Below are 18,514 nucleotides of genomic sequence, written 5' to 3'. Positions count from 1 at the left end.
TTGAAATTTTCTTTTTTTTTTAATAAAATATTTTTTATTTATTTCTAGGAGAGAGAGAGAGACAGCGTGAGCAGGGGAGGGTCAGAGAGAGAGGGAGATACAGACTGAAATAGGCTCCAGGCTCTGAGCTGGCAGTCAGCACATAGCCCGACGCGGGGCTCGAACCCACAAACCGCGAGATCATGACCTAAGCGAAAGTCGGACGCTTAACCGACTAAGCCACCCAGGCGCCCCATGCTTGAAATTTTCAATAGTACCTTCTCCCCTAATTAATAGGATTAATACAGTCTTACCTCCTTTCACCAAAATATATACCTATTTGTATTCCTTTTTTAAAAAATTTCTGAGAGAGAGATAGAGAGCGTGAGCAGGGGAGGGTCAGAGAAAGAGGCAGACACAGAATCTGAAGCAGACTCCAGGCTCTAAGCTAGCTGTTAGCACAGAGCCCCATGAGGGGCACAAACCCACAAACAGTGAGATCATGACCTGAGCCAAAGTCAGACACTTAACCGACTGAGCCACCCAGGTGCCCCTCTATTTGTATTCCTAATACCTAGTATGTCCCTATGCTTTATATTGTTTCCTTCATATAGACTGTGTCTTCACTGGTCCATTTGTGTCTGTCAGTCTAAGTATCCATGCACATATCTAATTTTCCATTCTGAGTAGAGAGAACTTAAGGAAGGAAAATTCAACCTGCAAGTCTAGTTTGGAACTTAAAGGTGAGTACTAAAATGTCCAAGAAAAGGTGCAAACTATGTCTAGATAGAAGATTCCAGAGACTCATGTCTAAAAAGTACATCAAATCCAGAATGACTCAATAATCTACTAAAGTACATATAGAGAAAAATAGAAGTCTTTCTGGTATCCGTTACCAAGCATGACAGTCTGGGTATCTGCTATATCCATTGCTACTGGTGTTTTCTTGCTATGTTGTGTGTCGCTGTTGACTGCTGGTTCTCTACTCTGAGCCAACATACACATCTCTATAGGAGACATATTCCTTAAACAGGAACTGGTCTTTTAGAATGCCTCTCATTTAATATGTCAAAGTCAAACTTCTTAATTTCCAGTCCTTCTGGCCCCTTATACTGTTTGTCCATTAGGTGTTTTCAGTTCCAAAGTAGCAAGGTCTTGTCTGTATTTTCATGGCTGAATACAAGAAAAATTTTTTGAAAATAAACAAATATTTTTACATGGGTTGAGGTCCTTGGAGTGAGTTTTGGTCTCAAATTGAAGTTTCGTTTTACAAGAATCCATCTCTGAAGAATAGTCTTTTTTTTTCTTTTCAGCACCTTTCAGGTATAGGAGGCTAATTTCATCTTTCAGACACAAAGGCCTATTTACTCATTAGAGATAGTGTGTTTTTAAATATACAGGAATGATTACTGACACAATTGGGTGGATGTGTTTATAAATTCATGAGTCTTTTCTTCTCTTGATAGAATAAAACCCCCACAAATATATAAAAATTAACCTTAATTCTGTTACAAAGGCATAGCAAATTTCTTCAATGTTTCAAGTGGACAAATCTCTCTTTCTTCCAGGCTATTCATATATATTTTTCCTTTCCCCCAGAACATTCCTGATTTATCTACTTCTTTTTTTTTATTATTTTTATTTATTTCTAGGAGAGAGAGAGAGACAGCGTGAGCAGGGGAGGGTCAGAGAGAGAGGGAGTCACAGACTGAAACAGGCTCCAGGCTCTGAGCTGGCAGTCAGCACAGAGCCCGACGCGGGGCTTGAACCCACGAACCGTGAGATCATGACCTAAGCGAAAGTCGGCTGCTTAACCGACTAAGCCACCCAGGCGCCCCTATCTACTTCTTTAGATTTCAGTTTAAACATAACTTCTTCAAGGTGCCTTATTTGCATATTTACATGATGTTCGGTATTTTGCTCTATTTTCCTTTTGCTTTCTGCATTTTTCACATCATAAAATGTTACTTTCTTTACTTTTACTCTTTAAAGACTGTCATCCTTGCTAGAGCTCATATTGATCTTTGTCTCTGCTCTATTCCTAGTACTTTTCACAGTGCCTGCCATGAAGCAGTGCTTAATAATGTTTGTTGAATGAGGGGCGCCTGGGTGGCTCAGTCGGTTGAGCGTCCGGCTTCAGCTCGGGTCATGATCTCGTGGTTCATGGGTTCAAGCCCCGCGTAGGGCTCTGTGCCAACAGCTCAGAGCCTGGAGCCTGCATCAGATTCTGTGTCTCCCTCTCTCTCTCTCTCTGACCCTCCCCTGCTCACGCTATCTCTCTCTCTCAGAAATAAATAAAACATTAAAAAAATGTTTGTTAGATGAATGCATGATTGAATGCCTAATAATCTTTTAAAATATTATTATACCTTCAGAGCCCAGCAATGACAAAATAGAAGAATAAAGAGAATCTAAGAGTAATTGGTTGAAAAAAAGAGAAAGGGATATAGGAAGAAAGAGAGAGAAGGGAAGGGAGAGGGCGAGAGGAAGGAAGAGGGAGAAGGGGAAGAAAAGGAAGGAAGGAAGAAGGAAGGAAGGAAGGAAGGAAGGAAGGAAGGAAGGAAGGAAGGAAAGAAGGAAGGAAGGAAGGAAATTTTGATATAAGAAAATAGCAGTGAAACTCTAGGGGTAAAACTACATTCCCTTCTATACCCCACCATCAGTTTGCATGAAATTCATGAGAATTCTTGCCTCTAGTCGCTGTCAACATCGCTAAAATAAAATGTACTTACTTTTACTGACCTCTGGTAAAATAAGCATGAAATGTCTGTAATTAAACATGAAGTTTTTAAGTGTCCCTAGCAATGTCTGAAGTATATCAAATAAAGAAAGCAATATTAGTAATAATTGAGATCATGCACTGAAACAATGTGTGTGTACATTCTATACACAGTAAGTGGCTTAAGTGCTTTTTAATGAGCAAAACTGTCAGCTACAGATTTTAATTTTAATTTAATATTGAAGGAAAAAATTTAATTACCAAATCATCTCAAGTATATTCTGAGTATCTCAATAATTTAAGAGTGCCTTCAAATTTCATTATTGGTAAATATTTGACTAAACATTAAATTTCAAAATAAGTGGCCTTATAAATCGCAGGTAACTTAAAGATATTTTTATATACAATAGGGAACGCTGTTTTGACTTATCTGTATGGAAAATTTAATGGATTGAGAATGAAAGATGAAGGAATATAAAGAAACATTATGTCCTTATATCAGTTTTTTAATACTGTCTTTCATTTTAAAGACAAAAAATGTTTTATTTTAATTGCAAATGTAAGTTGTTTTCAAATTGATATTAATAATGCCATAACTTCAATACTTTTTACATATGATTGACATAAAAAATAACACTCTATACTAACCTTTTTATTAAAGAATATATTTCTGGTAATAATGATGTACATTATTGGAGAATGCATATTGTTCATGATGTTCATGCGGTTAAAGATGCATGCCATAGAAAACATAATGCCTTAATTTTATGGGAGTGTGTTAATGATTAAAATAGCAGTATTTTCTTTAGTTAATACACTTGTACACAATCCTTGTATAAAATGAATGATTCATATATTGCAAGAAGTTTTAAGGGTTTGAGGTGTAATTAGAATAGACCTTTTATATACTGATTGAAATTTTAATATTCTGTTTCCATATAAAAAGACAGTTAAAGAATTTTTATATATGTATGTGTGTATGTGTATTGTTTTCATACAAAAAGACAGTTAAAAGAGATGTAAAATACATATATAGGTGTTTGTAAATACATATATGTGTGTGCATATATATATGTGTATGCATATACATACACATATACATATATATGCACACACATATATATACTTATATATGCACACACACATATATATGCACACACACATATATAAATATATGTCCTGGACTATATATTTATATAATCGTGAAGTAATACATCTAAATGAGATCCTGAGGACTTTTATCACAGGGCAGGCTGAAGTTCAAGGCTTTATAGTCCTCTATGAAATAATTCAATCTCATTCACAACTTAATGCAAAATTGTTGATAAGTTCAAAAATCAGTTCAAAGGTTTCTGATTGCTTCCCCCAGGTAGAATTCTATTCTCCAGTTTGTATCTCCACCTTGCCCTGCACAATTCTTTACTGTATTTATTTATTTTTTAGTATTGCCTTGAGGACAGAGATAATCTCTAGGCTTCTATATTTGTAAAAGACAAATGATTCACATTATAAACTGTGGTAATAAAAACACTTTGCTTTAACAATCACATTGTCTTCTGTTCAAACCTTTAGTTGTTTAACCACAGTTATAAAAAATCATATCTCAGTCAATAATTTGACATCTAGAGGCAGTATGTATATTAATTTATTATAAAATTTTCATAAGGCTTTCTGTCTAGTTTGGATGTATTAAATTCTATTGCCAAAAAAATCACTTTCTATAATTAGAAAGTAATCTTTTACCACTAATCATGTTTTAAAATAGTATATATGTGGGCATATATTTATGCAGATATAGGAATGCATATACAGATATATTTTTATCAATGTAGATATTTTATATACATGTAGATGTATTTATATGTATGGATGTGTGTATGTGTATCTAACTCCATTAAGACATTTCATTTACTGCTATAGCTCCAACACCTGGAATAGAAATATAGTACTTAGCAATCACTATGCATTTATTGAAGAATAAATATTAGGTATAATAAAATTTAAATGATTTTTCAAATAGGCTTTTTTTTAGAAACATGTAAGAAAAATTCTTTTTTATTTGATAAAATAAGTTAGTAGTCTGTAATTACAGTATAGCAAACATAAAGATAAGCATAAACACTGACAGTGGTTAAGGTAAACATTTTTCCTAGTTATTGTCAGAATCAAAAGATGAAACTAATTCATTTCAAAACTAATTGATATATGTGGTAGATATTTACTGTTATTAAAATGGTTAATCTGAAATAAATCTATTTTAAGTTCAACTCTCAAATAATCACATGCCTTTTTTAAAAAGTTTATTTATTTATTTTGAGAGAGAGAGAGCATGTGCACAAGTTGGGGAGGGGCACAGAGAGAGGAAGAGAGTGCAATCCCAAGCAAGCTCCACACTCAACATGGAGCCTGACATGGGGCTCAACTCCAGGACCATGAGACCACAACCTGAGACAAAATCAAGTGTGGGATGCTTAACCAACTGAGCTAGCCAGGCGTTCAACATGTCTTTTTTGACCAACTCATCAAATCTAACAGGATACTATTATTAAAGTATAATTTTCTGACAAATACATATTGAAATCCTTCTATGGACATAGTAACCAGATAGATTACATTTATATGTGTTTTTCCATGCTAATAGCAAATTCACAATGCTGCATGATTTAGACGAGGATTTCTCACAAGGGCACTATTGACATTCCAATCTGGATAATTCTCTGTTGTGTAAGGAGGCTTTCATGGGCATTGCAGGATGTTAAGCAGCATCCTTGATTTTCTACCCGTTAGATGCCCATAGGGCCACTCTCTTCATTGTGACAAACAAAAAAGGCTCCAGATATTGCCAAATGTCCCTGGATAGCAAAGTTGTCTCTGAGAATTACTGATCACTAAACATAATCTCTTATACAATATCTGAATCAAGGATCCTTAGGCCCCAAGTAATTCAAGATTACTCAGAAAGGTCTGTGAATTTGCCTCACATTCTTAAGTATTTTATAGAGTTATAATTGAAGATATTGCCCTACTATTACTCAGTGTCCTAATATCAGGGGCCAAATCATTATATTTGACCCACATTCTTTCTAGGAAAATATTTGTCTTGTCTTTATAGATATATGAAAACTGTGGAGTACAACACACACACACACACACACACACACACACACACACACACACACATACACAGAGAGAGAGAGAAACCTTGCATATTCTCCTTGTTTTCTTTGATTCTCATTTTAGTGTTTATTGTTTAAGTCCTGTAGATCCCTAATACCTCAGGTACCTTACAGCTTACATAGGAAAGAGGGGAAAACTAAGAAAATATATTTTAAACATAGTCTCATTTTAATTTAATTACTAGATCCATGGTCACCGATTAAAATTTTTGAAGTTCAACATCAAATTCAAAATGCAAAGGCCCATTGCCCTTTGTAAAAATTATACCTTTGAAGTCGTCTTTAACAAAAAGAAAAATGTTATTTTGCCTCTGTAGATCCTAGAAAAATGTCCTTAACATTGTGGTAAAGGTTACTAGTTGTTTCCCATTATCCATAATCTCAATCTCTGTGTTTTGGAATCTGTAGTTTTTCATAGAGGCTCATAATCACACAGAGTAAAGGCAATATTTTCTGGCTTCCATTGCAGCAAAGTGTGACCATGAATCTAAGATCTGGATAAAAATAGTCAAGTGAAAATGTGTGCTCAACTTCCATTTTGTGTGACTAGCATACAGGGTGTCCTTGAATCATGTGAAGGAAAGCAACCACTAAGCCTGACAGAGCAAGATGAAAGAAACATAAAGCTTGATAACTATGTAGGCAGCCTGCTGTTTGGGTCCTTTTTTTGTTTCCCTGACAATTATCATGGATCCCTGTCACAACTGCCAAACTAATATCCTACCTAATACCATAATATCAACAAGGTACCAATAGAGATTAATATTTATATAAGACACATTTCTATTTATATTGTGCATTTATAACACACAAAAGTCCTAAAAATGAGATTAGTATAAAATCAGAACTCTGTCCTGAAAAGCCAAAAGAAGTAAAATGGGCAATCTGAAACCTGAGTTCAGAAAAGCACCATTATCAACTTTAGCGGGGTGTTATGCATCATTAACAGTTGTGAAGATAAATAATGTACAATATGATGGTACACTGCCATATGATGTATATGAAAGTTGTTAAGAGAATAAATCCTAAGAGTTCTCATCACAGAAGAAAAAAAACCTGTGAATTCATGATTTGATGAATTGTAATATCCTANATTATTATGATTATTATTAATAATTATATTAATAATAATCATTATTATCTTATGATTATGAGTATAATATATTATGATTATGATTATAATATTATAATATAATATTATATTATTATATATTAATAATAATCATTATAATAATAATTAATAATCATCATATTATTATTTTTATATGTGAGTTGTTATGATATGATAATCATGGTACAATTTCATTATCCTAAAGAAATTACTTATCTACTGAGGTCATTTTGGAAGGAAATATTAAAATCTCTGCATAAGACCATTTATGACCACATTCAAGAATACCTTCTCCCTTACATACATATGCCACCAATCAAAACACCAAGATCATGTGAAAACACAGGGAGTCACATTTGCAAACCCATGCTATCAACAGCCTGTAGTTTGCAACAATGATTCAACTAATAGGAAAACTGTTATATTTTATATAGTGTAAGATAAAAAAAAAAAGTCTCTATGATACTGCAAGATTTGCCCTTCTACTACAATCTATGAATTTTAATGTGAGTTGACAACCTTCACATTGATAATGACAGCTTGTATTTCCATGTGAAACAGGAATTTCATTTGATTTATCTCTCTCATCGACATCTAGAATAGTTGCAGATTTTGTGACTGTGCCCTGTATCCTATAGACTTCAGCATAGTAACAGGAATCATTCATTCATTTATTCACAGAAGCTGAGCTTCAAGGTTATTTTTACATATAAAATGGAAGATCAATTCTCACTGTGCTTTAATCAAGAGCAGGCTTCAGCCAACCAGCTCTGGTACTACTAAATAGTGATTTGGTTAGCAACTCCAAAGAAAAATAGGTAAGTATAATCCCTACAATATGTGGCATATGTAAGTTGAAATAGTTATTTGGTGAGGACCATTATACATGACGAGGATGCTGGAAAGTAGCTACATCATCAGACTGTTGTAAAGATTCACTAGGACATAGTGAACACATAGTGTTCGTGTGTCTTAGCACAGTGTTTAAGACAGTGTCAGGTGGATAGTAAACTTTAAATAAATGGTGCTATTAAACTGTTCTTGTTAATACTTTTCTGCTACGTTTAGCAAACAAGACACTTTTTAATTTTTATTTTTAAAATATTTTTTAAATTTATTTATTCATCTTGAGAGAAACAGAGGGCAGAAGGGGCAGAAAGAGAATGAGAGAGAGAGAGAGAGAGAGGGAATCCCAAGCAGGCTCCACACTGCTAGCATGGAGCCTGATGTGGGGTTCAAACCTGTGAACCGTGAGATCATGACCTGAGGCAAAACCAAGAGTTGGACACTTAACTGATTGATCCACCCAAGTGCCTCCAGTGAGACACTTTAAAAAAGCCTGAAGTTTTTTTTAAGCTAGATTTTCTAAAAATCACAAAAGTAGTTGGTTAATAACAAACATGTCTTTATAAAATTTACTATGTATTTACTTTATAAAATTTACTGTGTACTAGTCTATTAACTAAATTAAATGTAATAAAGTATATTTTATGAGTACAATTAATGCATATATGTAAATATAACAAGAATCTGTCTTAAAGAGGATTTAAAATTTAAATTTAAAACTATATATTTTTTAGTTTATTTATGTATTTTGAGAGAGAGAGAGCACATGTGCGCATGTGAGCAGGGGAGAGGCAGACAGAGAGAGAGACAAAAAATCCCAAGCTGGCTCCGATTTCATGAACCGTGAAATCTTGACTTGAGCCAAAAGCAAGAGTCGGACGCTTAAGTGACTTAGCCACCCAGATGCCCCTAGACTACTTTTTTCTAAATTGCCATTTGATTTTTTGAAATGTTTATTCATTGCCTATGTTCCAAACTTATAAAAATCATCCACCCTATTTTTTTCATGTCAACCCATTAAAATTGTTTTTCACAGATTATATACTGATTGAAAATTTTAAAAAATCTTTACCTTTCTATAATTGCTCAATTTGTAATATTTATTTATTCTTGTAGAGAGTGAGACAGAGCACGAGCTGGGTAGGGACAGAGACACACACACAGAATCTGAAGGAGGCTCCAGGCTCTGTGTTCTCAGCACAGAGCCTGACGTGGGGTTTGAACCCCAGACAGCAAGATCATGACCTGAGCTGCATTTGGATGCTTAGCCAACTCAGCCACCCAGGAGCCCCTATGATTGTTCAGTTTTTGAGCATTAGAATAAAGGGTTGTCAGCAACAATTTTTAAATACAACTGTAGCTTGTAATTAATTCTTGAGAAGGCTGAAGCGTCCAAAGGTGTGGTCCTTCTTCAAGTTTGCTTTCAGTTTTCCCTGCCACCTAGATTTGGGAGAACTTAAAAGATGGACATGACTTTGGGTAGAAAGAGAAGTCATTCTGGACTGTGCTCTACTTGAAACATAGAAAAACCACACTTTTTTTTCCAGTCCCATCCTTGTCACTGAACAGTATATTTACTAAAAAGCATTGTAGTATTTGAATTATTTTCTTTATCATTTATAAGTGACTCCCTCAACTGTAACGTTTATGGTTTTGCTGTCTATGATTTTGTTCTATTTTTACTCCATATGGACATTTTTGAAATATACTTTATTAGCTTCACAAAAATATATTGTGCATATTATCTTTCAAAATATATCTTGTAAAAATACCTAGTGATCATAACTTCCTTAAATACAAAATAATTAAAAATTTTTTCTTTTGTAAATTTAAGATTAACAAACAAGATATAGCATATAAAGAATGACAGTGGAAATTAAATAAAACAGCAAGATCAATCATACATATTGTCCAAACAATTTTAGAACACATCGTTGAGGAGGAAAAATGAATCTGGACCTAATACACTGAGTAACTCTGCTTTTAGGAGTATTGCTGTGCTGTTCACTGGGACATAAGATACTCATTTACTATTACTGAATCATTTTAGAATGACTTAACGTGAAATAGTTTTTTTACATATTTTATCAATTAATACTAAAAGACATTTCAATGAATCAGAAATATTTTTATTTCATAAGGAAATAAATACCCTTTTGTTTAAACTCCAGTTAAATTTCTTTTAAACTAAAAGTCTTAAGTGATACATTATTTTAAGTACATTAATTTTAAATTTGGTCCTAATTATTTTCTTTTAAAGTTTGTTTATTTAATTTGAGAGAGAGAGCACAAGGGAGGAGGGGTAGATAAAGAGGGAGAAAGAGGATCCCAAAAAGCCTCCACACTTAAGCCCCAACATGGGGTTTAAACGCATGAACTGGGAGATCATGACTTGAGCTGAAATCAAGAGATAGATGCTCAACTTAATGAGCCATGCAGGCACCCTGGGTCCTAATTTTTTCTTTTCCTTTTTTTTTTTAATGCTTATTAATTTTTGAGAGAGAGAGAGAGAGAGAGCATGAGCAGGAGAGGGGCAGAGAGAGAGGAGGGCAGAGGATCTGAAGCAGGCTCTGTGCTATCACCAGAAAGCCCAATAGCAGTTTCGAACTCATGAGCTGTGAGAACCATGAGATCATGACCTGAGCTCAAGTCAGTGGCTCAACCAATTGAGTTACTCAGCTGCCCTGGTCCTAATTATTTTCTTATGAGAACTTCCTACACTTGTATTCTTATCACCCCACCCCTTTCAATATTTTCTTACTTGATAATCCTTTTAGTCCCATATTTACCCTATGACTTTTGAAACTCCAACCTTTGTTTCAACTCTGTGGCTTATGCATATCTATGTTTATATGACATTTGTGACCACATAGATATTACTCCCTTTTATCAAAAATCTCCCAACATTCTAAGAAATAGCCTTCTCCTCCATTTTCATTAAAGCATGAGAATTCTGAAACATTATTTTCAAGGCGATTCCTCATTTAAAAAAAAAAAAACAACTTCCTATTAGAGTTAATCATTTTTTTCTCTTTATGCTTGGCAACAATGTTGACATAATTATTTTAATCTCTCATTTGTACTAAAATTAGCACAATAAATTTTCTCTCATATTGAAAGAGCAAAATGCTATTTTAAACTCTGTGAGACACTCTCTAGGTGGCCCTGGGTTATGTCACATTGTTGCTTTTATATGGAAATCTATTTTTAAAACTACAATCCTGATGTGGCATCTTTAATGAAAAATCCCAGAAAGCTATTTTTCTTTTCTCTGTCTCTTCTTTAAAATGGAAACTAATAGAAAGTAATGTAATGTGTAAAGAACAAGTATAGTCAATTATCAATTATTTGGAATGTAAGAGACTATGAAATATAATGGATAATTTCAACAATGTAGGTAAAGCAATGCCTTGTATTGATTAAAAAATAATAAAATCTTAACAAGAGGTTTACCCTAAGTTTCAGGGATTCCTAGCTCTTAACATTGTTTCTTTCTTAGAGCCATTCACTCATACATTTGGTGAATTTATTGTCTATGTTTTGTGGGCATTGTGCTAGGAAAATAATGGTGGTCAAAAAGACATAGTATGCCCACTTATTAATTTTACAAGCTAGGAAGTAAGATACATACAGTAGTGATATTATGAAAAACAAGCAAACAAACAAACATGAGGATTTCAAGATTAGGGATATTAAGTTCTCCGTGGGCATAGAGTGAGACTTAGTCCATCTAGGGGGTAAGAGTAGCACTACCCAATGGCAATGTAATGTAAGGCACATATATAATTTCAAATTTTCTAGTAGTCACATTTAAAAAGTAAAATATAAATGCACACTAGGATTAAGCAGCATTGTCTTATATAATACAGCAGCCAAAGTGAAATACAGTCTTCTGCAAACAATAAAGTCATGTTGAACAGAAAAATATTCTGTACTGCTTTCATTTAAAAAGTTTTTTTTAATATTTTTTTAAAATTTATTTCTAGGAGAGAGAGAGAGCGTGAGCAGGGGAGGGTCAGAGAGAGAGGGAGTCACAGACTGAAACAGGCGCCAGGCTCTGAGCTGGCAGTCAGCACAGAGCCCGACGCGGGGCTCGAACCCACGAACCGCGAGATCATGACCTAAGCGAAAGTCGGACGCTTAACCGACTAAGCCACCCAGGCGCCCCAACTTTCATTTTAAAATTTAAATTAAGAGGTGCCTAGGTGGCTCAGTTGGCTAAGTGACCAACTTCGTCTCAGGTCATGATCTCACAGTTCGTGAGTTCAAGCCCCACGTTGGGCTCTGTGCTAACAGCTCAGAGCCTGGATCCTGTTTTGAATTGTGTCTCCCTCTCTCTCTGACCCTCCCCTGCTCACTCTCTCTCTCTCTCTCAAATAAATAAAAACATTAAAAAATAAAATAAAATTTAAATTAAAAAATTAAATTTAAGAAAAGTAAGAAATTCAGTTCCTCAGGTACACTAGCCACAATTTAAGTGCCTAATAAGCACATACTGTGGGAACCACTTTAGACAGCATGTTTAGAATTGTCGATTATTTGGCTCTCTCAACCTTCTTTCACAATGTCTTCCTGTAAAACAGAGGCTGGATAGCTTAAAACTCTACTTCTAAGTCTCTCCAGAAGCTAGGATGGGTCCTGGTGATCAAAACGTATTCACATAAGGCTTAGATTCATAAATGAATTATGTGGGGAGAAAGCAAGGGCAAATGGCAGATGTTTTGCTGACACGGATCATGGTAGGGGTTGTATGTTTCTGGGGCCAGGAGCTTCGGTGGCAGCTTCCTGATAATGAAGCTTCTTGATCTTGACAGAGGACACAGATCCTTTAGTAGTATAATTCTTTGGTTTGACTTCAAGTGTTGTTCTTAAAAAAAAAACAGCCTAGAGTCTGCTATTTCAGCCAACTCCATATTTTCAAGAGTTAGTATAACTCCAATAAATTAATTTGTGTGTAAAATTGTTAGAGTAGATTTCTCTTCTGAACTAGGACCCTTGATCAATAGGGTGACTAAGAAAGACCTCCCAGAGAACAGGATTCTAAGCCTGTTTTCTGAAGAGTAACAGAGTTCGTTCTGCAGAAGAGTAAAAGGAAGACTGTTTTGGACAATAGGAAATATTTAGAAATGTTACTGAATAAGAGAGAATGATAAGTAGAGGAATCCAGAAGAGGAGTGTATCATTAGACTAATAAAGGGAAATGTGAGATTACCTTAAAACAGATGGCTCAATGCACTGAAAGCCACTTCACAAAATGGGCAATTCAGTGAAAGCAACAATCCAGCAAATGATCAATTCATCAAATCTATATATTCACCAATATCTTGTTTCTTATAATAATTTATAAGGCATATAGTAATGCCTAGATGAATTAGCAGAGGGTGGATGGGTGCGTTGTCATGATCCTTCAGGCTTTTCTCTTGTGCTTGTCTTCCCTCTGTACCTTTCTAATCTCCCACTCTTAGCCACTCAGACTTTCATTCTGGCACCAGCAGCCAAGGTGTGTTGTTTCTTTACAATGGCAGAAGGTGTCCTCTCTCTAATTGCCTCTAAACAGCAGGGATCTGAACCTGACTCAATTTAAATTATTCCTTAAATTCTATGCTAAGATTTGGGATCTATTCATGAGTAAAAAAATATTTCTGGTCATATTCAAGAAGACTTTTAAAACAAAAAAAATCTTAAAAATAATAGTTTTTAAAGAAATCTAATCTTTGACTCTTAGCTTTTAGAGTTGAACACTTTTTATTTATTCTCCCATGTTGAATGTATCACTGACTACAATCAGGAAGATATTTCTAAGCTTTGGGTGAAGCAACAGATCTAGTCAATTGAGAACATTGGTAAACTCATCCTGCAGCTGCATTTGCTGGGCTGGAAACAAAGGAGAAGAGAAATGCCACGTCTTTGGAGGTCTATTTAAAGAATCAGGATCCCTCTTAAGAGCAAGGAGAAATCCGTGCAAAGCTGCAAGAGGATTGGTGTGAATCACTGCAGAATGGAAAAAAAAAATAGAATCTGAAGACTGAGTGAGGGTGGCTGTGCTCTCAATAATCCACATAGATGAATCTGAGAGATAGGAGAAAGAGACATGTTTGAATATGTTTTTCTTATGTCAAGTATGAAAATTAAAGCACTATAATTTTTATACTAATGGGGAATAATGAGAATAACTAAAATGGATGCATTACAAAAATCTTTAGCACCAGAGCACATAGCTATCACAGTAGGGATAAGAATCTTTGGCACCTTCCAATTTCAGAATATTGCTTTCTATGAAATCAATTTCTCCCATCTGTTACTCATGGATTATATTAATATTCTCAAGTAGACCACAAGGAAGATTCTGTAATGCCACTTGTAACACTGTCCCCTTCAATTTCCCATGAAGTTAGTACAGGTTGGTTACTTCCCTACTCTTAGCAGACCTCAAAATCAGCGTTGTGCCTGCTAAAATATCAGTACCTTATGTATTTGACTTTGGTACAAGGTAGAGTTTGAGCTATAAACCAGAGGAGATCTAGAGCATCTAAAAACATTTTAATATCTGCCACAATGGCTTTGACAGAGTACATCCAATGAAACTAACTTTCCCACACACTTTTTTTTTGAATAACATTTGTAACAGGGTCCAGTGTTAATAGTTCCCTTAGCACAGATAATCTACATCTATTAGTGAAAATCATTATAACTACTGACCATTTACTGACACCCAAAACCACAAACTTCAACACCTGACAATTTATTTAAAAATCTTTTAAGCTTTTACCAGTAGGAAACTAAAGAAATAAATATAGCAGCTTCAGTATCACTTTCTTCTTTTATTTAATGATATTCGAGTGTAAGTCTTGAGATAACCAAATCAGTTTTTATAGATAGAGCATGTGAGCTATTTTTTAAGGCAACAAAAACATTTAGAGATTTCCTGTGGTAAAGATCCCAATGAATTCCATGAATAAGAGTAAGCCATGGTCTTTACAGAGGGTATAGATTGCACATTTGACCTTATTCTGACAAATATGATGAAACTTCCTAAGATGCATCATAAACTACTTGAGTGAAATTCCATTCCACTTGCAGGAACCTATCATGTGTGGGTGTGTATTTTCCACTATATACATTTGTTATAATGAAACAAAAGAAACTGAGAATGCTGATAGAAACTATTCCTTTCTCACATTTACATGATGATATTTGCTGTGCAAAGATTGCTTAAGATGATCAAAAAAATTTTTCTCAATTTTTGAGATCTATCCAAAATGTCACCTCTTTTATACAAGGACTTTTAAGACTGTTCTTATTGCCTCATATTTGGTCTCCTTCTAATTCTGAATCCTAACAGCATTTTATTTTTATTTTGTATAGACATTTACTAAATTCTTCTTGGTACTGCAGTTATATTTTGCTTTGATTTATCCCTCATTTTCAAAAGGAGCTGTCATCTACACTACATTACTAGCACCTTTCACATTTTAATGTATATTGGCTAAATTGATTTAGAATCAATGTTCATTTAAAATCAGAGTAGGAAACATAGTTGGGGCTTCTTACTGAGTCAATTAAGATTGCCTTAAACTAAAACACGGTTGTGAAACTTATTACCAAAATCTTAACAATCATAAAAGGCACCAGGTTAGAAGCCTCTCAAAAAAAATAATACTTCAGATGATTCTAAAGTAGAAGTGAAAATATAAAAGTAGAGGGGCGCTGTTTCCCACCTAGGGGTCAGGATATCTCAGGGGTGACACTGAGTTCAAAATAGGGTCTTAGGTAAGAGCACACCAACAAGCTTTACTGACAATGGCACTATTTGTGTGATTTTTTTGTTTTGTTTTTTTAGTTTTTACAGTTTTTTTGCTTCCAGTATCTTTTTTTTTTTTTTTGGATTTGTACAGTAATTCTGCTACATTTGCCCCTACTATTGTGAATAAATTTAAGCTCAAGAAATTAAATAATTCATCTGAGGTTGACACTGAGAGCAGATCTAGATCTGGTCCAGGGTTCTTTCCAATGGGAAAGAGGAACTTTTTTTTTCTGAAAGTTTTCCTTCATCAGTCTTTATACTATTAATAATATTAAGAGAAGAAATGAAGTTGATTTTAATTTCTTATCAATAAGTGATACAGAACATGGGTCCTACTTCCATTCTTTTAAGGAAATTTTGTTATCATGGAACATGGAACTAGATCATTGTGGAAAATGTTTGCCATGGATTAGCATTTTAAATACATATTTTTTTCCATGTTTTAGCTATTGTTGAGAGTGCTGCTATGAACATTGGGGTACATGTGCTCCTATGCATCAGCACTCCTGTAACCCTTGGGTAAATTCCTAGCAGTGCTATTGCTGGGTCATAGGGGAGTTCTATTGTTAATTTCCTGAGGAACCTCCACACTGTTTTCCAGAGGAGCTGTACCCGTTTACATTGCACAAAGATGTGTAAGGCACTGAAAGGTTGATATGAGGGAAATGACATTTCATTCAGAAAAAAAATCTTAATAAAAAGATATGCTTCAGAACATCCATTTTTAGGACAATACATTTTATGAGCACACAGGGACACCGTCCATGGTAGACATTTAGAAAGATTAAGGTTAGGGACACCTGAATGGCTCTGTCAGTTAAGCATCCAACTTAGGCTCAGGTCATGATCTCATGGTTCATGGGTTGGAGCCCAGCATCAGGCTCTGTGCTGATAACTCAGAGCCTGGGGCCTGCTTCAAATTCTGTCTCCCTCTCTCTCTGCCCCTCTCCTGATCATATTCTGTTTCTCTCTCTCTCTCTCTCTCTCTCTCTCTCTCAAAAATAAATATTTAAAAAATGTTTTTAAATACTAAGGTTAAAAATTTAAAAATAAATAAATTTAGTTGTTTTTTGGTAAAAACTAGATATTTTGACTAGAAAAGAAACATCATCACAGCTATATTTTAGGAAGATGATCCTGCCAAAACTGTGAGAATGGATTCAAGTAAGAATTGAAGACAAGGAAAGGCAATTAATATATGAGAGGCAAACGTTCTGCCAGGGGAGTGGGAAAAAACTAAGGGATATAAGAGATTTCAGGGTTAGAAACAATTTTTTATTTTTTTGGCTAATGAGAAGTAGGGACAAAAGGAAAGGGGGAAAGGAGCATTTGACAACTCTCAGTAACTGACAACATGGCATTAACTAAAAAATAGAGAATCTCCATGTGGAGCCAGTTTGGCGGGAAGGTGAACTTTGAGACATACTGAGTCTGAGGTGTATGCAGGGTAGACAGTTATTCGCAAGTATTTTGAAATCTGGGTATAATATTGGGCATGATATCCAGTAAAATTAAAATCGAAAATATGGCTTGTGATTTAAAGTTGGAGATCTCAAAGAGAACTTGTAGTTATGGAGGAAGAAAAAAATTCACCAGGGAAAAATGTAGGAATATGGTAAGAAAACCACGTTGGGGACCACAACCACAATTAAGATGCAAATCTATGGAGAGAAGATAAGGTATCATGCTGGAAGACAGAAGAAAAGGGTTGGTAAAAATTTAGGAGAGGAAGATAATGTTTCATAGGAAGGGAATATCAATGTTATCCTGTGGTACAATAAGTCTTGGCAGTATTAGGAGTGCAGCTTTTTTATTTGGCAATAGTTGGGTCACTTTGCCATACAAGGGACCAGCCACTGTGGAGATGAAACCCAGTTGGCAGTGAGTTAAAGGCAGAACAGAGGGAAAGGAGATGAAGCAGCAAAAATAGGCTACTCTTTTATTTCAGTCAGGGTCCTTAGTTGCAAGCAATAGAAACCATCTCTGGCTGAGTGAAACAGAAAAGGAATTTATTTAAAGGATATTAGGCAGTTATCAGAATTGAAAGAAGAAATGGATAAGCAAGTTCAAAGCCATGCACACGACAGTCAGGATCCAACAAGGACACACATTGCCTTCACATTCCAGTTCCAGATAGTAAAGTTTGGACTTTCAAGCCAAAGGATCTCTGGACAAAGGATGGTATCATTGCCACCACTGTAACTACTGCCCTATGCCCTCTATCTCTCTGCAGCTATGAAAAACAGCCTTGAATGTGACTGCCAATGGCTGAGTCTTTGGAATACAAACATCAGGCTAATGATGCCTGGGTTGTGTGTCCCCACTCTAGTAGTAAAGGAAGGTGGGGAAATATCTGGGATTTCCAGCTTCTCTTGTGAGAGATGCTTCCTTGCTAAGATTAGTAAAGTAAGGAAATTGTACAAAATTAATAACTAGTTTCGAATGCTGGGCAGTCACAGGAATATACATGTTCAACATGTATCGAAGAAGTCTGACACTAAAGACAAGAAAGTTTGAGGTAGAAATTAGCTATTTCTTTAGAACAGAGGGGATTTAAATATGAGAAAAGTCAATAAAAAGAAAGAAACTGAATATCCAATAGTAATAAATATTTAATGACAACAGCCCTATTTAGGTGGCAGAAAATCATGTGATACAGAGCAGAGGTAATGGAGTTAGCTTTGAAGACAGAGGACAGCTGGAGAAAGGTAAATAACTTCTGTAAAGAGCTTTCTAAAATCCAAATATAGTGCTTGGGATTTACGTCTGTTTTTACCTTTAATCATCAAGCAACAATTAAGTACTAGATATTAAATACTATCCTGATAGTAATATTAACAGTATATGTTATAAAGCATCAACTATGTTTTTATTCTAAT

The sequence above is a fragment of the Crocuta crocuta genome, unplaced genomic scaffold, assembly GCF_008692635.1.
Source record: "Crocuta crocuta isolate KB4526 unplaced genomic scaffold, BGI_CrCroc_1.0 scaffold83, whole genome shotgun sequence".
NCBI classification, from domain to species: Eukaryota; Metazoa; Chordata; class Mammalia; order Carnivora; family Hyaenidae; genus Crocuta; species Crocuta crocuta.
Note: the sequence above shows the minus strand (reverse complement) of the source record.